Source organism: Camelus ferus, chromosome 6, assembly GCF_009834535.1.
Source record: "Camelus ferus isolate YT-003-E chromosome 6, BCGSAC_Cfer_1.0, whole genome shotgun sequence".
NCBI lineage: Eukaryota > Metazoa > Chordata > Mammalia > Artiodactyla > Camelidae > Camelus > Camelus ferus.
The window spans coordinates 17,752,926-17,779,292 of record NC_045701.1 but is presented as its reverse complement, the minus strand read 5'-3'; the positions used below and the strand labels follow the sequence as shown (position 1 = coordinate 17,779,292).

At 44.5% G+C, this 26,367-nt stretch overlaps 1 protein-coding gene across 10 annotated transcripts in view; it reads left to right on the top strand.

Moving 5' to 3' along the window:
- SEMA6D (semaphorin 6D) overlaps window positions 1–26,367 on the top strand; it is a 518,494-nt gene that overhangs the window by 333,872 nt on the left and 158,255 nt on the right. For all 10 annotated transcript variants that reach the window (XM_032481257.1, XM_032481258.1, XM_032481264.1 and 7 more), the window contains exon 4: window positions 22,521–22,552. The gene's annotated coding sequence lies outside the window, so the exon portion shown is untranslated. The remainder of the gene's footprint in view (window positions 1–22,520; window positions 22,553–26,367) is intronic.

Below are 26,367 nucleotides of genomic sequence, written 5' to 3'. Positions count from 1 at the left end.
CAATGGCATTGTTTGACTTTAGAGAAGTCACTTGACTTTTATCCTCTGTAAAGGATGGGAAGAGGAATGGTTCCTATCCCAGTCGGGCTGCTGTGGATTGATGAGATGATGAGAATGAAGCCTGTAGAGGGTGCATTAGAGCTCCCTAATTGCTAATTCTCTGAATTATTAAGCAAGAATCTGATGGATCTTGCAGGTTGATGTACAATAAGACAATTATTGAGTAACACCTAAGCTCTTTTGGATAGAGACTGATCTCATCCTCAGGGCTCTGGTGTCTCCTGGTTTCCCCACAGTATTAAGAGTGATCAGTATTCAAAATGTAGTTTTTGTTAGATGTTACTTGGATCTGAATATTCTGATCTAGCCTGAAAATGACTAATCAATTTTAGTTTGGCTAAATCCTGCTTCAAATGATAAAATCCAAAGAATTCTTAGCTTCTTGACAAGCGCACGTAAAAATACAATGCCAGAATGTTTATTGAACGAGAGGACTTTCAAATGGTGTTTGTTAAGCTGTGCCTATGAAGTGAAACCGGATCAGGTGATCTGATCACTGAGCCGATGGAAACAAAGGCACTGCAGACACAACTGTCATTTCATTCATTGAAACAAATTAATCGTATCAATTATGGAGTAACCTATTCCACTCGATCTCTTAATTCTTTTGAGGGAGCTGAAAGAGGATCAGAGTATGCATAGCTTTCTCCTAACACGTAGCCTTTCTTAAAGAGAGAATGTTATAAAGTTTCCGGGCAGACAGGGGTGGAAATAAGGTCATTAAGAGAGTCAAGAGCGTCCTAGCTGAAATGTCAGCAAAGCCCAGATTTGTGGGGCGGGCTGAAGGGACCCAGGCTGGGAGGCACGGGAAGGTACAGGTGCGTGGAGGCTGGCTAGTACAAGATGTGGGTGGCGTGCTGGCAGGAAGGGCTTTGAGCTGACATCCAAGAGCTGCCATAAAGACATCAATAAACACTGTGGTATCTCACTTTTGTAGACGTAGAAGCTGATCGAGGGACATTCAGATTTAAAAATTAACAGAAAGAAACGTGTTATAGATACTCCATACATATTACTTACATAAATGCATACCATCTTTTCTGCCTTCCAGTTTTTCCAGTCTGGCTTCATAAGGAGCCGTGGTAAAGAAAATTCTGAATTTACCAAAGGAGACATTTTCCTCACAAGTTTTTTTTTTTACATTGCAGAATGACTGACAATATTCCTTTAAACCACAAGTTTTTACCTGCATTACTAATTGACCGTGATTTATTAAAAAAGAAAAAAAACCTATCAGTGACCAATTTATTGTCCAAATTTATTTTCATTTTAACTGAAACTTTTGTACTGTTTAAATCCAGTTTGGAATTTCCCCTTTAAAAGGCAGAGTGATGGAGATAGAGATCTGAAATAAAGAGAAACTGAAATGATTTGTTAGAACCGTGGTCCAAATGCATGAACTCAGCACATCTTCCCATCACAGGTAAAGGAGGCCGAGGGACAAAAACCTGCAAATGGGGGCGAATGCAGGACCAGGCTCCAAGGCAAGCCCTCAGCTGTAGCGTCAGACTCAAAGTAAAGATGGCAGTGATGAGTGCGCTAAGAGGTGGGGTGAGGGGGTCTCGTCAGCTCCCCGCCTTTGATGAATTCATCTCAGAACCTGGGCCTGCTGACATCCTCACGTGGCCCCAGGGAAGGACTCTTTTTGTCTGCATCTCGCCCATTACTAGGCTCAGAGGCTACGTGACGGCATTGAATCAGCCTTGTTCCTGGGCCAGCAGCGGTCACTGGGGCATTCATTCTGCTGGCAAATCTAGGACTGAATTAGAGGACTATTAAGGCCTCTTGCAGTCCTGTGATTCTAAGACTTCTTTTATTCAAACACTTACTCCCTGGGCCTGGGCTAGCACCAACAGAATACTTTCAGGCAGGGCTTTCTCTGGCTTGGTAAAAAGGACTAATCCTCTCTAATGCTCTCAGTGTCCAGATTACGTCCTCCAAGCCTATTCTGCATTGCTTATCAATCCAGAACCAAATGAGCCCGTGTGGTTCTCAGATCTGAGGTTAGATGTCCCCTTCTGTTTCTGAGCTCTCATTCATTGTCTGTGATCAGATTTTATGTACGTGTATGTTTGTGTACTGACGGAACTACATCTCAGTATTCAGGTGCACGTGGAACGCTCCGTCTTCCCCACAGTGGAAACTTGCTGCCAGCAAAAGCATTCATTGTGTTTCTGTTTATGCTTCTATTCCCCATGCTAGGATTTTTGTTTGAGTAAGAATTTGTTCCTTAATTATAAACGTTAGTAGGTGAAAAACGTCCTCATTTCACATATATATATTTCTGTTTCACAGTCTTTATAGCAGAAAGTCGGGCTCATAAAATATAATATTTACTTTCATAATTTTCTCTTCTTTTCCCCCGATATTTTCGCTTCAACAGCCAGGGTGAAGAAAGTTATCCAAGCACAGGGGTTCATGCCACCACCACCATTAATCTTTGCTTCCCTCATCTTTGTTTACTATAAGACAGAGTTAGAGTGTATCTGGACATTCTCAAATTTTGCTGCAGTGACGCTTTACATTTCTGAGGAAGTCGCTTTCAGCCAGGGGTGGCAGGAGAGGCACACGGTTGCATGAGTGTTTCTGAGAAAAAGACAAGGATAATTTGCAAGTGATAGAAAGCTGGCATTTATGGTGTTCAGGATAATTTTGAAGCCGGGGCATAAGCACTTCGAATTCACTGGAAGAGGCAGCGGGCTGTCGTGGAATTACACCCCTCCCTCCCAGGGTCGAAGGTGCCCTAGGGAAGCAGTCTGACACCTCACGGTCCAGAGAGGATGGGGGCAGGCCAGGAGGAGGGCAAGCAGGAACTGGACAGTGATTGAGGAATGATGGCTAAAATTAGTTCTTGCTTCCCTCCCTTACCATTAGCAGACAGTCTGCTGCTCCAGCTGGCTTCTCTTAAAGTCGAAAAGTTAACCTTTTCCCTGCCTTGGCAAGGGCAAAGCGTGTTCCACTCCTGCCTGTCAGTGTGGTTGGAGTTTTCCAAATGTGAGAGGAAACTTATGTCTAAAAATTGTGTCATCAATTTTTCTTTGCAGAATGGGTGTCAGGAAGAAAATGCTAGTGCCAAATATATGAATGTAGTATTTTCATGTTTAAGACATCAATAATAGCTAATGCTTCTGAGATTTTTATGGATGGTTGTGGTGTTTCAAGCACTTTGCAGGCATTAGGTTATTTTTTTCCTCCAAGTAACCCTCAGAGATAGCCATGATTATCCCTAATTTATAACGAAGAAAGAGAGCCACAGAGCTGACTTGTCTTAATCCGTTTGGGCTGCTGTAACAAAACACCACAGACCAGGTGACTTGTAAACAATAGAAATTTATTTTTGCCTAGCTCTAGAGGCTGATATTTGAGATGAGGGTGCCAGAATGGTCAGGTGAGGGTCCTCTGCTGGGTCACAGACATCTAGTTGTATTCTCGCATGGTGGAAGGAGGGAGGGAGCTCTCTGGGGTCTCTTTCATAACAGCCCTAATCCCAGGCATGAAAGACTCCACCCTCATGACCTAACCATCTCCCAAAGGCCCCACCTGCTAAGATCATCACCTATAGGGTATGGGATTTCTGCTTAAGAATTTGGGAGGAACATAAATACTAAGACATAGCACCCATGGTTTCCTAACTAGTAAATGGTGGCACCGGGCTCTCCTGAATCCAGATCCCTTAACCACTCTGATGACCTGTCTCAATTAAGGAAATAAGACTTATGATGGATGAGTGGGCATAGAGAGTGAACTTACACTGCATAGAGTAGGTGCACAGGAAGTATCTGTTGAATAAAAGCTGCCCTTGTTCTGACCATGAGGCAAATCACACCTTAGCCGCTGGCTCTGCCTCGTGCTGCTGTCTGTCAAATTGTGTGTGTGTGTGTGTTCACTAAAATCTAAAAGATCTTAACGAAATTGCATGTAGATGATCTATGCATAATGGAAAATTTAACTCACAGGGAATACTAAACATATAACACTTCTGTCTTGGCAACAGTAGGGTCAAGGACACTTGTCAAAGCACAACCTAAAGTGAGAACACAAACAGCGAAAACAGAAAAGTCTGCGCCACGTGGGACCCATTTTTTCCCACCTCTTGTGTGTAGCGGTAACCCTGCTGGTCAGAGCATCTTGTGAATCTGGGGCAGATGCTTGCGCAGCATCTGGCACCTGTGAAGCTCTTCGGGGACTCGCTGAGGACACGGGCCCCACGGCCTCACTCTGCAGAGTGGGGCTCTCTAGGTCTGGGACGAGGCTCCAGACGTCTGCGTGTTTCGTGGGCACCAGCCTCTGAGAAATGTTGATCTAGTTCATTGAGGAAATGCCCTCAGTTACGGAGGGCTGCTTCTGTCTCCTCTCCCAAGACAGGAAGGCTGTTCCCTGCACTTTGCTTCATAAAACCACATGCATCATTCTGCTTGTATTAAATAAAAATTTCACTGCATTCATTTTGCTTGGTAAGTGGCATGTGACTACAGTACATAGTAATTACATGTTCCTGAAGACGACTTGGTAATTTGCACTTAATAAGACCAAAAATAATTACCCTGTGCTCCAATCTAGAAAACATAAATAATCGTAAATATATGGTACTCACCATGTAATTACTTTGCCACTCCACTCAACTCTCCATAAGATTGAGCAGTTACTGAGGAAGTAAAGAATCATGACAAATACTCCCCGTTTTGCCTGATAAACTGAAGTAGCTCCACCGCAGCACTTGCATTTCCAGGCGTATTTTCTTAGGTTCAGAATTTAAATCGGAGAAACTTTAGAAGAAAGAGCATTCCTTAGCTCTTTTGGGGCTTTCTGACTTGACCTTTTACTTGGTAGTGCTAGACAATTTCCCTGAAATTCAAACAGTTTTCAAACCCTTTAGGAATATGACATAACCTACCTGTCGAGGATGACCTTTCAAAGCCACTTCTAATTCTGTTCTCTGACTTAGTGGAAGTGATTAAATTTTAGGTCTGAGACACACTTACATGAAGAGGAGGGACAGAAGTTAAGAGTTTCCCGGCGAATTTGCCTGCTGAAGGTTAGACTTGAGGCTTCTTTCATTCCTAATGGAGTGAATTCCAGGAATTCTGGGCAGTGGCTCTGGGTAGTGGTTCTAGGTTCCACCTTCACCCATAATTCTGCACCGACTCTTCAAACCAATCTGTAAATTAGAACTGTGTGCTTGTCATGGCTGGAAGGAGCCTTAGAGATCTTCCATGACCTCACAGGTGGAGTGACTTGTGTGGATACCATAGTCATTTGCAGTAGTTTAGGCTTTAGCTTTTTTTTTCGTTTTTTTTTTTTTTTTTTCATTTTTGTATTTGTCTTCAGAGAACATACATCCTCTTCCCTCAACACAGCATTTTGGAGACCCCTCTGATCCTACTGTCACCTCCTCCCCACTACACTGATGGGCATCACTGTAACCCTTGAAAGGGTGTCTCTAGTATGTGGGGAGAGAAGCAACAAATATTAATTGATAGCCTCCTGTACGCCAGGCTGTTTGGATGTTGGGAATATAGCAATGGGTAAAACAGAAAACTTCCCTGATCTCGTGGAGCTTAAATTCTTGTGAGCTGAGCAAACAAATGCTATCAAAGTTACTATCATGCTTATTTTGGAAACGAGAATTTATTCCAGCCTGATTGATATATTAGGGAACAATTTAAGCACAGTTCAAATTTCGTGTTTGCTTATGCATGATTTCATCTCCGAGAAATGCTAGAACACAGAAAGCTGCACCAGGCTGAATCAAGTCACGTAGGAATCCATCAGATGGACGTGTGTACACACCGCAGACATCTACCAGCTACCTCAGCTCTCTGAGTGTGCTAGGAGCCACATCTGGTGTTAACCGCTGTCTGTCTGACTTCACATTACCCTCCTTCCAATGGTTCGCAGTAACGCACAGGGTGCAGCCCACTCCATCCCCACCTCTACAAGCAAACTTCAGGGCTTTTTCACGATAAAGTGACATAGTTATTGTAGCATTTGTATATAGCCTGACCAGCAAACTACAAAACTGTGCTGCCTTTTTTTTTTTTTATTGTTTCCATCTTTTCTTTTTCACTGTGTCACTGATGAAGTTTTTCAGTGTTAGGCTCCCAACCCCATTTTTCCCATAGCCCCATGGTTTATAGTGTGTGATTTCACATAACGTGGTAATTTTTAGGGATGTATTGGTCACATGATAGAAGAACTATTTGCAAACAAGCAGACTGCCAAATAAACAAGGCAATTCCAGATAGTGGTAAGTGCTTTGAGAAAATTCGATCAAGGAATGTGGTTGAGAGTGGTTGGGATAGGGAGGCAATTCTTTAGACTAAGTGGCCGTGGAAACCTCTCTGGGAAGAGGTCACAGTGGAACAGACACTTGAATAATGTGAAGAAGCCAGTCATGCAAAAAAAAAAAAAAAAAATCTGGGTAAGGTGACGGCATTCCTTGAAAAGAGGTGTGGGGATAGAGGAGGACGGCAGAGGGCTTGGGGGAGGAGGTATATCCAAAGGTCTCAAAGTAGGAATAAGCTTGGAGTATCAGGGGAACAGAGAGAACCAGAGCAAGAACCAGAGGGGTGTGAACAGTAGCTGGACCGCAAGCCATGACATTGTAAGACATTATAAGTAATTGGAATTTTCAGTGTAATGAGAAGCCCCTGGAGGACTTTTCACTGCTGCTAGAAGTACCCAGTCCAATTCCAGGTGAACATGAGGTCTGAAGAGGTTCCTTTCTTCTGTAAAGTTACATCAACAGCTAGAATCTAGGTCTCACGTCTCTCGGCATGGGAATAGACTTATGTACAGAGCCCTTTCTAGGTGAGTCCTTCGTTTGAATTCAGAGGGAGAAGATACTGATTGGGAATATCTCCCAGATTGTCCAAAAACAGACTCTGGATCCATTAATTGCTTCCTCAAGCACGATGATATTGGGAAGAAGTCGAGTTTGGCCAGGTTGTATCCGGTGTCCCGTTTCGCAGAATATCAGCTAAGCCATCCTGGATGACATCAAGATCTGTAAGGCAGCCAGCCTTGCTTGGAGCAGCTGCCAGAGCCCAGACCTCCCCTCCCTGAGCAGGGCTCTTAAGAAACCTAACGATGCAGTCAGTGGACGTCGGGACAGCTCTCTGTTCTCCTGCTAACTGACATCGGACATGAAGCATGAGAATTTCCTGACAGTGGATTACAAGGCCCAGCAATGAGTTGTTGAAAGAAGTTGTAGGATTTCTCTTCTTCGATGGACTGACACTCTTTTTTTTTTTTTTTTAATCAAAGCCAGTCAGGAGACAAAAGAATAAATTTAACCTGACAATAGGCTAGATGCCACAGGGTAAATGCCTTGGCCAAAAAGCAGCCCAGTTGGGGGTTTGCTTGACACGAAGCAGAAGACACAGCTGCATCTAGGGTGTGGGGGTAAGAGCTGCTCAGTGTCCCTCGTGGGTCAAATCAGGCGGCCCCTGTGTGCACCGCCTGCACTGCCTGCTCCCCCTCGGTCCTGCAGTCCCGCCTTCCGTCTGTCAGTCTCCACTTCTCTTTCAGGATCTTCTTTCCTCTAGAAGCCTAGAGAGGGGTGGGTGAGTGATGAGATGCTAAACAGATCTATGAGCCTCGAGCTAAACCTCAAAGCATTTTCTTCCCAATCCCACCAAACCCTTGTCCTGTCAACTTCTTGAGGGCAGGGCGAGATCCACCTGTGATTCCTACTCTCCACCGCACTATCCTCCACCACCTCATTCCACGTCTGTGTGATCCAGAGTCCTTTCTATAGAAGTATAAAGGTACCCCTGTACCTTTATACTTTCCCCAAGATTTCATGCACTGAAAATATTACCAAGACCTCCACTCCTGGGGTGCCAGGAGGCAAGGCAAGTCCCCATGCATTGATTAAATCAACATATTTACTGAGTGTTTAATCTGAGCCATGCACTGTTGTGGGCGAGTTTGAACAAGACAGACACCTGTCCTGCTTCCGGACCTCCTCCTAGACTGTGCGTCCCTGTGGCACTAAATCTCCAGGGTGAGCGTAAGACTGCCTCCCCAGAGGCTGCTGTGGTACTTGTCAAAAGTCCGGATTCCAAGACCCACTCCAGACCTCCTGAAGAAACAAGAGTTTCCAGGAATGGAGCCTTGGAATCTGTACTTTTTCAAGCTCCCCCTGAGATTCTTTCATAAACTAAAGCTTAAGAGCAGCTGCTCCAAGGGATGAAGGCGTGTAGTGAGGAGGTTCATGCTCCTCCTTACAGTCTGGCTGGAGAGCAGATCTACTACTGAGAGCCTTCAAGGAGGTTTTCTCCGGGGATGCCTTGCCTTCTAGGTACACAGGGCTGGAAGTTATTTGGGTCCCGGCTTTGAGGGTGCCCTGACACCTCTCACTCCAACCATAGGCCTCCAAGGAGGCCTTATTGTCAAGATTGCTTCCTTTGTCCCCATGCCTGGTCCTCTTTTAAAATCAAATACTCCTAGGCATGGCGTGGCAACAAACAACGGCTGGTTATTTCTATCTTGGTGCAGATAAGTGCTCCGTATCCCTGTTGGTGGTGGTGGTGACCAGCAGAGAGCAGGGTCCTATAGAATCAGGCATTTGTATCCCAGGACGTGTCACCAAGATGGCGTGCCAGTCTTCTGGGAAAGGGGAAACTAGGCATCTGTGACAGCATGAGGGCTTGGCAGAGAGTTCCAGGGGGGCAAAGAGGTGCCTGGGAGAGCCGAGTTCTCCTCCATGGCTTTGCCAGCAGCCGGCTCTGCTGCAGCTGGTTTCTCTGTAGGACACAGGATGAGCAGACGCAATCCCCCACTTCTTCCTCTGCCATTCTCTGCAGCTCCCTCACTGCACTGATCCCTTCCTCCCTGCTTGGAGGAACCGAGGTTCCGTGCCTCATCCACACACACATCACGATCACATACCCTTGCCCTAAGCCCCCTAAACTAATCTGTGAACTCCTTGAGGGCAGGGCAGGGTCCACGTGTAGCTGGTGTTTGCCACCCCCACCCAGCCTCACAGCACTTGCATGTGGAATGGGCTGAATAAATACTTGTCCAAAGAGTGAATGAACTCAAACTGAGCTGAACGGATGGATGGAAATTGACAGAGGTCAGAGCTGTCTCTGCCTGATTTATGCAGCCCCGGGCATAGCATCCCATGCAAATAGCCATTTAATACTTGTTTCGATGATCATGAAAGTCATAATAAATCCCTGCAGGGGAGAACTGAAGATAATGCTCTTTATTGTTGGTATCTTTTGTGGTAAGTGGCCTCAAGTCTTTTGTAGAAGCAGGCAGGGTATAAATAATAAATAAGTGAGTGGCTGAGGGCTTTAACCCCTCTGGGGCTGCTCCAGACTTTTCAGCCCCTCTCATACCCAGAGGGCAAGGCAGCCTTCTAGGGATGGGAGGGGAAGAGAATTTTTTTCCTTCGTTCAACAAGTAAGTTTTGAAAGCCAGACCATGCTTCTCCTAAGCAATAACCTTGCTGCAGGGTTTCTAGAGGAAGTAACTCCTTGAGGTCTCTTTCAAGGCTCTGATTGTTGATTCTGCTCAGAAATGTTGGGGATATTGATTAAGCCATATTGATAAAGTCCCACGAGCATCAGAGACTGAGTGAATGTGTGCAGGCAGTGGGTTTCTGTTGTCTCTCTGTCTATCTTAATACACTGGTACCTGGTGAAATGGCTTTAAATGCTTTGTTTGGCGTCTGTTTATGTCAAATCAGATCTTCTCCTAACACCCAAATGAAACCTGATATGACCTCGAATAATGTAGCAGATGTGTCACCTTGTAGCAAACTCTGAACAAAGGTCCTCCTTGATGTTTAAATGCATCAAAAGGGGAATTATTTGTGATCAGATTTACCTTTCCTAAGCATTTTGCTTCTGGTGGTAGCTAAATGATACCAGCTGATTAAAATAGGCACTCAATGTCTGCCTCTTGGAGGTGTCTTAACTTGCTGTATATACTTTTGGTAAATATCACAACATTATTTTAATCTGTAAATCGGATTTGTCAGGTCTGATTCATTTAAATGGCTCACACGCCCCAAATTCTCTCTGACAGCCCCAATGAGGGAGCCTGTCCTCATCTTGAAAAGGTGATACTGCCTGGGGCTTGTTGCTCACTTGGGAGAGGCAAGAACGCCGTGTAGCAAGAAATCAGAGAAAGGAAGACCACCTCTCCTTATATAACAGGTTTCTGCAAGCATCCAGCACCTCAACCAAGCAGCATCTTGTCACAGAAATCGAGAGGCTTCTGACTGAGGTACGGGAGAGGCCAAAAATATATTATTTATGTCAATAATGCTATTGATAGCAGTTGACAAAATTTATGCATCAATTGCTATGTGCTATGCACTGTACTAAGTAATTTATGAAAATGAATTATGCTGTTCAATCTCTGCAGCAACCCCATAAAGTAAGTACTATTTAATATGTGCAGAAGCTGAAGTTGAGAAAAGTTTAAAAACTTGCTCAGGATCTATCTGGCCCCGGCCTGCAGCCCTAACTACCAGGCACACAGCCTCTCTACATGGAATTGTTATGATTGATTGACTTTTGAAGGAATGATGGGGCCAAGGAGGGGGAGAGGAGGACCACTTGTTCAGGATTACATTCCTACCCAAGGCCCCTATGGTTCCCCCAAATCTTATAATACCTACTTAGTAAGCCTATTATTTTACTGTTTCTCAGCTTTTCTAAAAGGGCACTTACTTTTAATATTTGTTGATTATAAAAATGACAAAAGAAGCCTTTTAAATGAGCTAATTATATTCTGTTTATCATGGCTTCTTCGGATGTGTTTGTGCTGTATCCTTTATTTTGTGTACAGACAGTTCTTCGTGGGCATAAGAATCCAGCTGCCTCTTGCAAGAAATGATCGGGATCCATTAGGAGATAAAAAGCAGCACTGTAATTTAGAAAATACAGCAAGAATGCTAGGGAAAATTCCAAGAACTTAGGAATCAAAGTCTTGGTCAGTGTACTAACCTAGTGCAGTCAAGGTTAACAAGCCAGTTAGCCTCGGTGAGCTAATTTACTTATTTTTCCAAAGGAATAGCATTTTACCTGCCTTCCAGATTGGCTGGGAGGGCCAAACATAGCCATCTCTGGGAAAGTGCTTTATTCGTTGTGAAATATTGCACAGATGCAAGTAAATAGAAGGAGGCTGCATTATCCAAATGTTCTGATTCCAGTTATTGTATAAATGAGATTTTACTTTGGGAAGATAAAACCACTTTTGAACCAACATGGTAAGTTGGAGATCTATGAACAAAGCTTCCCGCACACCCCAGCAGCTGGCTCATAGTAACAGTGCTTTGCCGAATTAAATGAATTTTCTTCAATGAAAAATCCTACAGAACAGGTGCATTCGCAAGCCCCCCAACCCTGTAGCCATCCATCTGTAAAGAAAACTCTGTTCTGCTACCTGTTTTGTGCTAGGACTGTTTTTAAATGCAGGTCGAAATCCTCAAAGTGAAATTTGACAGGTTTTTTACAAGGCCTGCCTGTGTGTGCATTTGCTCTCTTGTCCCCAGAGTGCCCTCAGTGGGCCGGGAAGGCTGCCACAGAGGTAGGCTGGAGGGGGAGGTCTCTGGGGGGGGGGTGGTCTGAGTTTGAGGACGATGGCTGTACAGGAACAACTGGCAGGGAGAAAGGGCTTTGGCATCTCTGGATATGTGACCGTGGGAGGAAGCCGCTTCCTACAGGTGGAGGAGCCCTGGGAGTGGGGGGGGGGGGGCACTAAAGGAGCAGAGGCAAGAAGGCCACATGGCTGGGAGTGGGGCAGGACCCTGGGGGACAGGCTTCCCTCTGCCCTGCCTCCTCCCACTGCTCACCTGGCTCTGACCTGGGTTTTCAAGGCAGACTCATCACCTGGTCTTCACACCTTCCATCCTTCCTTTCCCGGTCTCATCCTTCCTCTCTCCACCTTACCCACCTGCAGACTTGAGGGGCCACACTAGACCCTGCTGGCAGCATCCCAGACCTCTCTGAAAAGCATCATTCACTGGAAGATCAAGGAACCTAAACATATCTTCTCCAAAAACTGTCCGTCTTATATTGAAAACCTCACACTCTGCTTAAGTACAGCTACAGCACAGAGAAGAAAAACAGGCTACTGGTTGGTATATTAAAAAAAAAAATTCTGCCTTCAGGGCTCTGGAGCTGGGTTGGCAAACTTTTTACGTAAAAGGCAAGATAGTAAATATTTTAGACTTTGCAGGTCAAATGGTCCCTGTCACAACTCATCTATTCCGTCACTGTAAGCATCGACCATGTGAGTGTGGCTCTGTTCTGGTAACACTTTATTTTCAACAATAGGTGATGGGCTCAGAGCTCACTGGCCACTGCTCTGGAGCAATAACAACTTCTGTTTCTAAATGAGGTAGTACTTTGGCATCTTGGTGAATTATGGAAGGCTGGATCTCCTCCCCCTTCTCCATTTCCACTGGGGTGAGCATGCTGTTAGCAGCTAAAGGAGAGCCTAGCTGGCCAACGTTGATTTACTCAGACAGGTGTGTTCCCTCTGAGAAGTGGTTGTGAGGTGGCATGTGCTCATCTAGTTCCACAGGGAAGCACCGAAGGAAGGTACCTGGGTGCCTCACCCATGAAGAAGTTCCCTCACAGCCTATGGAAAGACTGAGCTGAAGGGGCCCCATCCCCCATCTCCCGCCCCTCCCCCAGCGCACATTCCCAGTCCCTTGGGTGGGGGTTGGCCTGCTGGAAGGATCCCCAAAGGATGCCAGCCATGACCCCGGTCAAGTCTCTCATGTCACCCTCCAGGATTTCCTCCCTCCCGACCCTCCCTCTCTAGGGCATCTCCTCCCAGAAGCAGGTGAGGCTTGTCTTTCCTGGGACCAGTTCCTTTTCAGAGAGGAGCCATGCGTTCAAATGAAACCCCAGCAAAGCCAGCTGTCTAGGGGGCAGAATTCCCACCTATTCTCTTTTCTAATCCTTCACAGGAGAATTTACTCCCTCCGCTAACTTCAAGGGAGTCAAATCCTTGGTGTCAGGCTCTCAACCGCCCGCTCCTGCCTTTCCTCTTTGGTAAGCCACGCTCTTCTGGCTCGGCACACAGTCATTCCTGGGGAGAAGTTCTGAGTTAGCCCAAGAACTGCACGTTTCTGAAACCACAGATCACGCATGAAAGACGGCAGACAGTCTCCCGGGCAGGCGTCTGCAAGCACAGTGTGAAGACCGCATCTGGCTGCTGTCTGAACGCCCGCGCCTCGGTGGGGGCTGCGTGTGTGACGGAGAGTCAGGTCCCGGGAAGGACTTAGAGAGTGGGAGTAGGAGTTAAGCAGGCGCTTACAATCAGATATGACCAATATTTCCTAGAGAACTGAGTTTTATAGTCTCCTAATAATAAGCAAAGAGCCAAAGAAGGGGTTTGCTAGCCATGAATTAGAAGTAATGGCTCTCTAGTGCCTGGATGTGCTCAGTAAAGATCTAAGGAATAAGTGGGGAGAAAAGAGTATAATGGTTCTCAATAGGGGGGTGATTTGGCAATGTCTGGGGACATCCTTCGGCTGTCACAACCCTGGGTTGGGGTGGTGGGGCACACTTAGGGCATCTCGTGGGTGGAGGACAAGGATGTTGCTTGTCCTGCATCCCACGCTGCCCAGGACAGACTCCCACAGCAAGGGTTTGTCCAGTTCCAAATGTCAGCAGTGCCAAAGTTGAGAAATTCTGAATGAGAGGTGTCTCTTGTTCAGAACAGCCCTGCACTGTCGGTGGGGAGACCATCTCGTGAGTGGACAGGCTGGAGAGTCGCATGAAGGTCCCCTCTGGGCAGGCTTCCCTCAGGGTGTGATGGTGGCTGGGCACACGGGGGCGCCACACCCACCTGGGTTGTGGTGGCAGAAGAGGGTGAATGGATGGGAGGCACTGTCCTGTCTCCTGCCCCTGGACGGAGCTGTGTGTCCCCCCTTGTCTGTGGAGCCCTGCCTTTATCAAGGACACTGCTCCTTTGCCCCTCTGGCCCCAACCCCCAAGGGAGGAGCCCCCATGGAAAGGCCCCACTTTGCTTTTGTAACATCTGTAGGTGAGGGAGCAGGTCTCGCCCAGCTGTTCTGCATGAAGAGGGAGCCGAGGGGAGGGCGCTGTCTCGGACTCTGAGCCTGGACTCACACCTGCAGTTCCCCTGTCTCAGAGGTCCTCTCCTCAGCCTCCTCCTCGGTTGTCTCGCTGTGTTTTTGCCTCCTCTTTCAATCCAATTCTGTCTGCTTTGCATCTTTAAGAAATGCTTCAAATGTCTGGTCTGCTGATGTCACCCTTCTTTGTTTTTCAATGAATGTATTCTTGCAGACAAATTTCTTTGGTCATTTGGATGGACTTGCAGGAGGAGGGGAGGCAGATGTGCAGGCATAGCTTGTTCTGTTGCACTTTGCTTTCTTGTGCTTCGCAGATAGCGCATTTTTTTAAGGGTTTTATTAGGATCGCTCATGGGTTTGTGGGTTGACTGGGTTCAGCTGAGGGTTTCTAGTCTGGGGTCAGTTATGGGCTGTCTTGTCCCTCAAAAACATATGTTGAAGTCCTCACCCCCAGTACCTTAGAATATGACCTTATTTAAAAATAGGGTCTTTATAGATATAATTGGTTAAGATGAGGTCATCCTGGGGCGGAGTGAACTGGTAATTCACAATGACCAGGTCCTTGTGAAACACACGGGGAGAGCGCCGTGTGATGACAGAGGCAGGGATTGGAGTGATGTGGCTACAATTCAGGGAATGTCAAGGACTGATCAGTGCCCATCCAGCCCTCTGGCAGAAGCTAGCAAAAGGCAAATGGAGATTCTTTCCTGAGTCTCAGAGGGAGCCTGGCCCTGCTGACACCTTCATTTCAGACTTCTGGCCTCCAGAACTGTGAGAGAATAAACTTCTGCTGTTCTAAGCTCCATTTGTGGTAACTTGTTATAGGAACGTTCAGAAACTAAAGTGGCATCTCTTATACAGTTGCACTCAGATCTTGCCTGGGGCTGGAACCAACTGGAAATTCTACTGGGCTGAATGTCCAATGGCAGGTCCTCACTTGGGATGATAGAAATGCCTGGAGGCTGGGCAGGCATCATCCTCTCTCTCCCCGCCATCTCCCCACATAGCCAGTTCGGGTTTCCTCACAACAGTAATCTCAGGCTAGCTGGACATTTTCCATGGCGAGCAGTTGCCCCGAGAGCAAGTGTTCCAGGAGACCCAGGTGGGAAGTGTAAGACTTCCTTTGACCTAGCCTCAAAAGTTACACAAGGTTCCTGTGTTGCATCCTTTTGCCCAAAAAGTGAGTCACAAGTCCAGCCTAGCTTTAGAGAGAGGGAAAGAAAGCAAAAGGATGCAAAGACCAGGAGGAGTGGTTGGTTGTAGAGTCATTTTTGTGGACTGGCCAACACAGCACGTGAGTTGGAAACAATTCTTTAAAGAAGTTTGATCTCTAAGGAGTAGAAAGGTGGGTGGGAAGTTTTCATTTGTTTTTTGATTTGAGAGATTGATGGGAAAGATGTACTGGAAGTCAAAAACGAGGAGAGGAGAGCTAAAAGAGGACAGGCTGCAGGGTTTTGTTGGAGGGCGTAGCTTTCACTGTGTCAGGAGAAAGGCGGGTGAGGGTGGGTGAGGACACCGCAGACGGGTAGATGGAGAGTGGATGTGTGGGTGCAGACAGAAGTTTCAGCTTGTTGGGAGAGTTCGTGTGTATTGGCTTCTAGTGTCTCTGGGTGTGAAGAAGCCAGATTATCTGCGGACACTGATGAGACATGTGGTAGGAGGGAGAACCTGGGGAGAGTGACATTTTGAAGGGGCCACAGTGGAGGCTGGAAAGAGAGATGGCTATGATCAACATATGCCAAAAGGCCCAACATCTCCTCAGTATGAAACAATAAACTTGGTGGGAGTAGGAGTGAAATCCAGGGGTGGGGGGAGCAGTCGTCTCCTGCTGTCAGTGGCATCCTTGGTAACATTCTCTGAGTTTTCCAGCCCTTACAGAAGTCTCTAAGGTGAACTAAATGTTATTTCTGGAATCCAGGTAATGGGAGCTGGAAAAATATGATCATTGTTTCATAAGTGCGTTTCATTAAAAATCAATACCTTTTTATTTGGTCGGCTATAAGAGAAGGATTAGTGGGGAAGAAAAATGTTGTGAGCCAGAGTTTAAGCATCTCATCCAAACACACTTAGAGAATGGCTTACCCTGTTGTTGTGAAGGAATTTTCCCCATCCTTCTTCATTGCCTTCAGCCGTACTTGAAGTGGAAACTCAGGACCCAAGATTTGGAATTTTCGGGCTCAGACAGCACAGATTAATTGTATCTCATCACGGAACTGCAGTCGTGTTGGGGGCATTTTTCTGTGACTGACTTCCTGGGTGCGGGTGAGAGGCAGATTCGTTTTTCTCAGCGTTCATTTCAGCTGTAAGTGTGGCCATTTTTGTCAATGATCGTGGAGTGAGTTTCTGTGATTAGTCATTTAACTGTATGGTAATTGCAAGCTAAATAGAGTGTTTACAACAAACCCCTTGCTTAGGAGACAGAGACTATGTCAAATTACATCCTATGAAAATTACATAAATAAAAATTTGCATCTAGAAGGGCCCTTCATGAAAATTATGACAAGACTGTGGAATTTTTTTTACATCCAACAATTATTCAGCACCACTGCACATGTATTTGGCTTGGTTCATTATGAAAAGTAACAATATTGGCAACCACATTAATTGTTTCCCTTATCCGATTAGTGACAAAGTACCATAATGAACATAACCTTCCAGAATGGATTCACTGATCGAGTAAACAAAGCCAGGTCTTGGCACAGGACAGACCATGAAAAGATGGCTTGCCCCTCTGCCTCTTTCTAAGAGCCACAATAGGACCACTCATCTCTGCTGTGTCCTTCATTCTAACTTGGTCTGGAATTTCAGGGCATTCACTACTCTTTGTCCCATGATTAGGCAAGAAAAGGTCTCTACCTTCAATCCAAACACGGAATTACATGAGAAATTCTGAAAATGAGCATTTTAATTTAAGCTCTCAGGTTTGGACAATTGCCTGGAAAGACTTTCTTTTTTTTTTTTAAATAATCAGAACAAAAGCTTCAAACATTCGGACATTCTCCCTTCTTTCAAAAAGCTGAAAGGAAAGATTTCAGGGTGAAATGGTGTCACAGTCGACTAGGCCTGAAGGAATTTAAATTCATCAGTGTAGAGACAACATAATTCACTGTCTTGGGCTCAGCAAGAGGGACGGGTGCCATTAAGTCTCGCAAACGTGGAAGGATGGTATTTCTTTCTCTGTAGAGCCGAAATCACTGTTACAGGACTCATTTTGCCCAGTTTCTCCAGGTACAGGCATACAAACACATTCCTCGCTTTTGAGTGTAGAAATTCCGCATCTTTTGCCCTGACCCCCAGGGTTTTTTTCTCCTCATTTCCCTCCTTCTTCTTCTTTTGCTCTTCAAAGGCCAGTACTTACTCTGAAAATACCTTCCCATGTCCGAAGTTAGCGGACTCAGTACATTACAGACAACTAAGAGGCTTCTATGTGTGTTCCTCAGGGACACCCACAGATTTATTACAATGATTATATCCTTGAGAGAATTCACAGAAGACATTCATTCATTCACGCTTTAAATGAGCCATTACTGGGTCCCCATTGGACACTGACCCTCTGCTGGGCCCTCGGCCTCAGGATGTGAACTTCTAGGGACAAACTGTTCATTGAATAAGTAGCAGTGCCTGCGTCCAAGAAGCCCCCCATCTAATGCGGGAGGCAGATGACACAGCAAGTTAGAATACAGTGTGATGAATGTTCTAGAATAAGTAGGAACCGTTACAGAGGGCGCACAGGGAGGCAAGTAACCAAACATGAGGAAGCTGAGAAAGGCCCGCAGAGTAGTGTGTATGTCAGATTTTGAAAGATGAGCGGGTGTGTATCAGGTGAAGAAGAAACTGAGGGCATGTGTGCATGTGAGAGAAAGAGAGTGTGTGTGTGTGTGTGTGTGTGTGGAGAGGAGTGTGAACACTAATATTCCAAGCAAGGGGAAGAGCACGTGCAAAGGCATGGAGGTGGGAGGAGTATGGTGGTTTCTGGAAACAGCGTTTACTGTAGCTGGAATCTGGGATCCAGAAGGTGTCCGGGTAGGGGCGGCGGGGATAATTCAGAAGAAAGAGAGGTGCCTGAAATGGAAAGAAGCTGTGACCTTCATTGCAGAGTTTGGGCTTTGCCACTGGTGAATCAGATGATGGTCTTGTAAGAAAGAGACAAAAATCACATTCAGCAAAAGACAGTTCTTCTAGTTAGGTGGGAGGAACTGCATTGAAGAGAATCAGCGGGCGTGAGAGAGGCCATGAGAAGACTGCTGCCCAGACCAGGGAGAGTTGAACCAGGCCAGTGACTGAGAGACTCAGAGGAGAGTCTGGTCTAGAAAACATCCCCAGAGCACAGGAGCCATGACTGAACACAGGTGCTAGCAAGTCATTTGGGATCTTGTGTACCAGGGGAACATCCTACGGTGCCTGGGTTCCTAGAAGGCTCCTTGGGGGAGAGTCCCCATCCTAGCCTTGGACCAGCCACCTCTGAACAGTGGTTTTGAAAGTTTAGAAGCTGGAGATTCTAATACCACCTGAGGCCCTGATGAGCCTCTGATTCAGCATATGTGAGGAGAGGTTCAAGAATTTGCCTGTCTAACAAGATCCCAGGTGGTTTTGATACGGCTTTCCCGAAGCTGACTTTGAGAACCGCTGCTCGGGACTGTGTAAGTAATTATGTACCCAGAGAAAAAGCCAAGTTATCTTGTTTAAGCCACTGTTATGTTGTTGTCCTTACATACAGCGGAGCCTAGTGAAGTGATCGGGAAGAGAGAAAGCCTAGAAGACATGGCTGGGTCTGATGGGAGGGGAGAGACCATCTCCTTCAGAAGGACCAAGCCTTCCTCCCCGCAGGGCTTCCTCTAAACTGGCCTGGTCGCCTGCTCTCTGCAGTGCTGAGCTCACTTCCAGTCCACTTAGCTAATATTTCTTGAGTGTGGGTCAAAGACTCCTTCAAAGTTACCACTGAGGAGTTGGAGAACGATGGGCCTATTAGCTATAATTGGCAGGTCAGGATGTGGACTGATTTAGGGGGAAATTACAGGCTCCTTCTGAGAGCATACTATGCAGAATACTGGTTTTGCAGAATGTGAATAGAGGCTATATGCAAAAGAAAGTTTCCTAGGGTAAATGACAACATTTTTAAAATGATAGATAAAATTAACAGTTTCTTTATTTCAAAAGAACTCTGAATATATAGTATTATTCTCTAAGAATCCCTGAGAAGGGATTGGACTGTGAAGCACCCACCACCGCTGCCACACCCTTCTGTCCTGAAACCAGGAAATCCTCTATTCGGAATTATCTCAGGGGATGAGTATATAAACCCAGCGGAACACTGCCTCCAAGTTCTTGGTAGAAGAACTTTACAGCAGTGACTCCCAAAGAGTAGCTCACTGGCTGGCACTGCTCTGTGACAGGGTTATTATGAATGTGCAGCAGTATGGAAAATGTGAGGACAGTGTAGTACGTGAACAAGTTGATTTTTTTCCCAAATTAAAGATTATCTTTATTTTGAAATTAGATGCTTCCAATGCTTTTGGTGTTAACATTTTCCTTTTCAGTAAAATGATGGTGGTGGGTGGAAGAGATGACCAGTTCTCAAATATGTTTGTATGTTTTCAGTTAAAAGCTGGCATCTTTATATCAGTCCTTTTGTTTTAGCTTAATTGTATCACACTGTTAGATTCTTAGGTTCTGTCATCTAGTCCAAACCCAACATTTGTAGATGAAGTAAGTGAAGTCCTGAGGCTGACACAAAGAAAATGATAAGAATATGTTTATTATAATTTATGCAAACTCCATGTGTGTTGGAACCACCCTTGAGGACTTCGTGGCACGTATTTGGGCCCTCCGATGCCTTTCATAACATTAATTATTATAGGAAGTTGAAAGGTTTGTGCTGTCACAAGCAAAGCATGAAATGTTTAATGAATTGGTGGAAAATTAGAACCAGCAGGATGCCATGTGTCCATGTCAGTATTTTGGTTCTAGGCAGATCCAAGACAGTACATGATTGATTATGATTAATTGTATTTACTTACATAGTTCTTTTTCTGGATATTTCCATCTGAACTGAGAAGGGGTAAAAATTAAGCAGACACCTGGGAATTATTGAAGCTCACAGCTAAAATTTTCCATTAATCTTTCAGATCACCCCCATTTATAAACTAATCCTAAAGTTAGTTCATCTCTCTGCATGAAAGTGTTTCCATCTGAAAAAAAATGAAAGAATTGGATGAATTTTTTTTTCTGAAATACTTCCAGCTATAAATTTCAAGGATTCTATGACTTACCTAGAGTTAACAATAAATAAGGGCCATGTTAATTAGAGTCTTTATTACCTAAACTTTCTGCTCTTTCAGTGATTTATAGGTTACCAAAACAAAACAATGCTTAAGGCAGGTCGGTTATCTATTTGGCAATCATAACAGAGAAGGAAAAACATTTGCAAGTAATGAACACATTGTAGTTACATATGAAATCCTATTCATCAAGCTTAAATATTTATTGCGTACGCATTCTGAGATGGGATATCAGTACAACAGGCCTGCCCACCCAAGGGTTGGCACTTGGCACAGCTTGAGATCACTTTTCATATCATCCTAAGTCTGTGTGTCTCAAAATGACTGCCTGATCAAAGTCACCTGGAAAGCTATTGAAAATAAATATTCCTGGGCACTAACCCTTGAGAGATTCGGGTTTATTGGAGCTGGGCTAGAGCTCAGAATCTGCATTTTCAATAAGCTCCCCTGAGGGACTGTCATGCACACATAGATGTTTGTGCTAGGGGCGTGGTGCTTCCAGATGCCCAAACAATAAATAGTGGAACAGGGTCGGGGAGGAGATGAGAGCAGAGGAGGATCCGTGTTGCCAGGTGCCGGTAGTTCTCGCTTTATTCCAGCCAGTGCCAAGGAACCAGCTGCTTCTCTCTTTCACCCCCTGTCTTTCCTGAAAGGTCAACAAACTTCCCACTTAGAGAAGCCTCTTCCTTTGAAAGTAGTTCTGAAGTCAGTGTAGGGGTGGGGGTGGGAGTGGAGCGAAGCAGTAGAGGCTGTGGATGTACTGGGGAAATACCTTAATTTTTTTTTTTTCTCAAAAAGTATATGTAGTTTAAGGAAACTAAGGTGATAGTATAAACTCTTCAGATGAGTTTAGATGTCATCGTGTAAGTAGACTTCCAACTAAGAGACACACGTGATAATTCAATACAACTTAAAACATACACATTAGATTTTAAATATATAAGAAATATATATTTTTCAGTATTCTTTCAAACCTTGCTTTTTCTGTTTTCTTCCATTTTTGAAGTCCGCTGTGTTCTTGAATGTTGATTTTCTTTCTCTCATTTAAATCCAGCACATTATTGTGTACAAAGTGCTGTTTCTGTCCTAAGGCTAAGAATGTTCCAGGTGAACTAGTCAATCAATTTTGCCCATTAAGAAAGAGCACCGAAATAAAAAGAATGCTAACCCTTTGATTGATTTGGTACCTGTTTGCTAAGTACTTTTTTTTTTTTTAATGATGAAACACCAAGAGGGGAAACAGTCTTACACCTTAAGGAGAGCAAATCGCGCAGGTCCCAGGGAACTGTGTGACATTTGGGGAAAAGTTCTCAAATCCGTATTGATTACCCTTAACATCACCTGGTGGTAGTGGTGGTATTTTTAATTAAGTCTCTCTAGCCCAAGTTGGAAGACGCACATGTTTAAAGTGTAAAATAAATGTTGCTGCAAAGCAAACTGAGAACAAGGCATGGTGTTCAGCTTAACTGAATACCTAACTCTGCAGTAGTTTTCACTCAGTGCCATTCAGAAGATCTTCCTTCAGTTTTCAGACTGTTAGGCTTATAGTATTAATGGAGTAACTGATTCATTGTGTGGGCTATGAAGCTTCCAGGTTGTTATCTCCAGGTTTGGGGTATTATGTGTCTGAACCTGTTGGTAATGTGTGTCCTTCCAGCCTAACTGCTACATTTGAGCAGTTTGTGAAGAAAACTGAGATACGATGTTGAATTTCATGAAACAGGGTGTCTCAGCACAAAGAAAACTTTTTCTCATCTGTGGAATGAGATAAAAGAAGATGTTGTGGACCAGAGGTCTTTTAAGTTGTTGGAAGTTAAAAAAAAATTCTCAACTACAATGTCTAGCCTGCCACAGTTTTTTCCTCAAGTCTGCTGGTGGATGCTTTTCCTCAGCTGAGCATATTCCTAATTTAATAGTGGCATTAAATAGAGAAACGGAATTCAGTTAGAATCCAGCTTGGCTTAAGCCATTCTCTTACGTCCACCAAGAGAAAAATGACATGTGGTTTTACTAAATTAGGAGGCACACCACCGCTGTGTTTAATGCAGGGTTGCAGTGGCAAGGTCAGAAGTAACAGGAAATTAATCCATTTCTCTTTTTTCTTTTTTCAGGTTTTTGACCATACCTACCAACCTTCTCCAAGGTAAACAATATTATACTCTTTTTTGATTTGTTGGGAAAATCCAGCATAACTTTATTGGCTTTGAATACATTTTTACTATACGGTGTCTCAAAGAGTGTGACATTCAGATGGTGCCCAGAATCTGGTTTTTACTGGTGGTGTTAGTGATGAAAGCACCCTACAAAAATGGCTTGGTGGTGTGGCTAAGCAGTGGACACAGAGAGAGAGAGGGAGGGAGAGAGAGAATCTTTTTCTTGCGTGGTTAGCTCTTCTATGAGACAGCAGGTTCTTTGTCTCTGATGTTCAAGGACAGAAGGTTTCTTTGTGAGCGGGTGTGGCAGGGTCTGCACCTCTCCTGGAGCCCACTTTGGAAGAATTAAAAAGCAGAGCTCCCCGAGCATGGACCCAGCTCTTCGCTCAAGCGAGGCCTTCCTGTCCAGGTCAGCAGGACAACATCCTCCAAGTCGTTCGACTTTCCAGGAGTGTCTGTCAAAACTAGCAATTGAGGATGCGTTCATCTTATTAGAGAACACAATGGGAACCCTTTTTTATTTCATTAGAAAATCAGGATACATTTGATGTGCACCATCTGGTTTGTGAATACAGGAATAAGTTTCTCAAAAGGGCGCATTTCCAAGTTCTATGTTTCATGTGCTTGGGAAGGAAAAACCCATAGGCAACTCTATTTTTAATGAGAGCAGTGCTAAAGCTAATAAGATTGCGGTGGACTTATGGTATGTGCCAGTTCTCCTAAACTACATGTGTTTGCGGCATGTTTGGCAGGCTTGTCCTGTTTAGAGACTAGGCTTCCAACTGAAAATTTTTCAGTTCTCCATGTGTTAACTGGAAAATGGAAAAGAGGCATCATTGTAGCAGAGCAGCTGGCTTCTTAGGTATTAATTGTGGTTCTATCAAAGAGACTATTTTAAATTTGTCTGCTGTTATTTATTATGTTACTTGCAGAAATGGTAAGTTTTCAAATCATAGGGAAAAAAAATCAAGTTAAACTTTGCTGTGTATTGTATGCTTTTTAACAGTGTTTTCAGATGCAATCACTGTTAATAAACAGTGAGCAGTAACTCAGTGAGGAAGTACAGATTTGCCCTTGAGATTCTCTGTTGAGTCCTTTAAATTTTTTTTTAATAAATATAGAACTCTGGAATGTAACCATCTCACTATATAGTATAGCTGTGTAAGGAATATTTTTGGACCAGAAAAGCTGCTTTAGAGGCGTAATTCCATACTTCTAAAAATCCTATATGGTAACAGACATGATTTGTGAGGCAATATGATGCTCTCCTCAACCTCTCAGTAATTGGAGGCATCTTCTGTATGTATTCCACAAGTCCGGCTCACACCGACGAAGGAAGCATAATTACATTACTGGCAATCTCATCTAAGGTAATTACAATTGTCGCCATCAATCCAATTAAAGAGGATAACCAGCCCTACTGAATCTGAGCCCCAGAGCTTTCCAACTAAGGCCAGGCTTTGGGATCTGGGTGTGATTGAGGGTTTTGTAATTTTTTATTTGCAGAAAACTGTTGCTTTGAAAATAGATACCAATGTTGAGAGAGGGGCATAGTGGGGAGAGATTGAATATTGGTAGAGATTTTTTTTTTTCTTATTTCTAAACACAAAAATGAGTATAGATTCTCAGCGTCAGAGCTTTAGGCCACATAAGATCTTTACAGAAAGGTTAACAAAGCATTACAAGATCATAAAGGTCCTCTCTACCCATCTGGCGTCTCACCCTAAATTGGCCATCCATCCCATTATTCCTTCAGGGACCTTCTGTCGTATTCCACTAAAAGACACAATGCACCATTTCCTGTCGTTGCACTCTATGGAAGGAAGGTGGCCTGAGTAACACCACCCCGGAAGCTCTTGCCCTGGTTTATTTGGGTCAGGGTGGGTGGCAATGCAGTGTATCAGTAAGCATTACAGAGGCATAGTGGCAGGTGAGTGCACATCTTACAGACTTCACCTATCTCTATGGTCCAGACCAGAATACAGGCTCACCTCCTTCTATTGTGCTTTGCTTTATTGTACTTTATAGATACTGCATTTTTCACAAATTGAAGGTTTATGGCAACCCTGTGTCCAATAAGTGTATCACTGCCATTTTTCCAACCGCATTTGCTCACTTCGTGTCTCTGTGTCACATTTTGGTAATTCTCACGCTATGTCAAATTTTTCATTATTATGATTATATTTGTGATGGTGATCCATGATCAGTGATCGTTGATGTTATCCTTGTAAATGTTTTCGGGCACCACGAGCCCCACCCAGCTAAGGCAGCAAACTTAATCGATAAATGTTGTGTGTATTTCTGACTGCCCCACCAACAAACTGACCCCAGTATCTCTCCCTCTCCTCGGGCCTCCCTATTCCCTGAGATACAACAGTATTGAAATTAGGCCAATTAATAACCCTGCAGTGACCTCTAAGTGTTCAAGTGAAAGGAAGAGTTGCACGTCTCTCACTTTAAATCAAAAGCTAGAAATGATTAAGCTCAGCGAGGAGGGCAGTCGAAAGCAAGCTAGGCCAGAAGCTCAGCCTCTTGAGCCAGACAGCTAGGTTACGGATGCAAAGGCGGAGCTTTCAAAGGAGATTAAAAGTGCTACTCCAGGGAACACAAGAATGGTAAGAAGGCGAAACGGCCTCATTGCTGATGTGGGAAAAGTTTTAGTGGTCTAGGAGGACCATCAAAACGGCCGCAACGTTCCCTTGAGCCAGAGCCTAATCTCGAGCAAAAGCCTTAACTCTCTTCAGTTCTGTGAAGTCCGAGAGAGGTGAGGAGCTGCAGAAGAAAAGTCTGAAGCCAGCACAGGTTGGTTCATGAGGTTTAAGGAAAGAAGCCGTCTTCATAACACAAAGTGCAAGGTGAAGCAGCAAGTGCTGGTGTAGAAGCTGCGGCAAGTTATCTAGAAGCTCCAGCTCAGATCATTAATGGAAGTTCTACACTGACTTTCAGTGTAGACAAGACAGCCTTCTGTTGGAAGAAGATGCCGTCTGGGACTTTCATAGCTAGAGAGGAGAAGTCAATGCTTCACCTTAAACTTCAAGGGAAAGACTGACTCTCTTAGTAGGGACTAATGCATCTGGTGACTTGAAGCTGAAGCCAATGCTCAGTTAACATTCCAAGAATCCTAGAGCCCTTAAGACATATGCTAAATCTGCTCTACCTGTGCTCTGTAAATGGAACAAAGCCTGGCTGAAAGCACATCTGTTTGCAACATGGTTTACTGAATATTTTAGGCCCACTGCTGAGACCTACTGCTCAGGAAAAAAAAAAAAAAAAAGAGAGAGTGAGAGATTCCTTTCAAAATATTACTGCTGGGGGAAGGGTACAACTCAGTGGTAGAGCACATGTGTAGCAGGCACAAGGTCCTAGGTTCAATCCCCAGTACTTCCATTAAAAAAAAGTTACTGCTCATTGACAATGCACCCAGTCACCCAAGACCTCTGATGGAGACATACAACAAGATTTATGGTATTCTCATGCCTGCTAACACAGCATCCATTCTGAAGCTCATGGATCAAGGAGTAATTTTGACTTTGAAGTCTTATTCTTTAAGAAAGAATTTTGTAAGGCTATAATTACCATAGATAGTGATTCCTCTGATGAATCTGAGCAAAGTAAATTGAAAACCTTCTGGAAAGGATCCACCATTCTAGAAGCAATATTAAGAACATGTGTGATTCATGGGAAGAGGTAAAAATATCCACATTAATAGGAGTTTGGAAGAAGTTGATTCCAACTTGCATGGATGACTTTAAGGGGTTCAAGAGTTCAGTAAAAGAAGTAACTACAAATGTGGTGGAAATAGCAA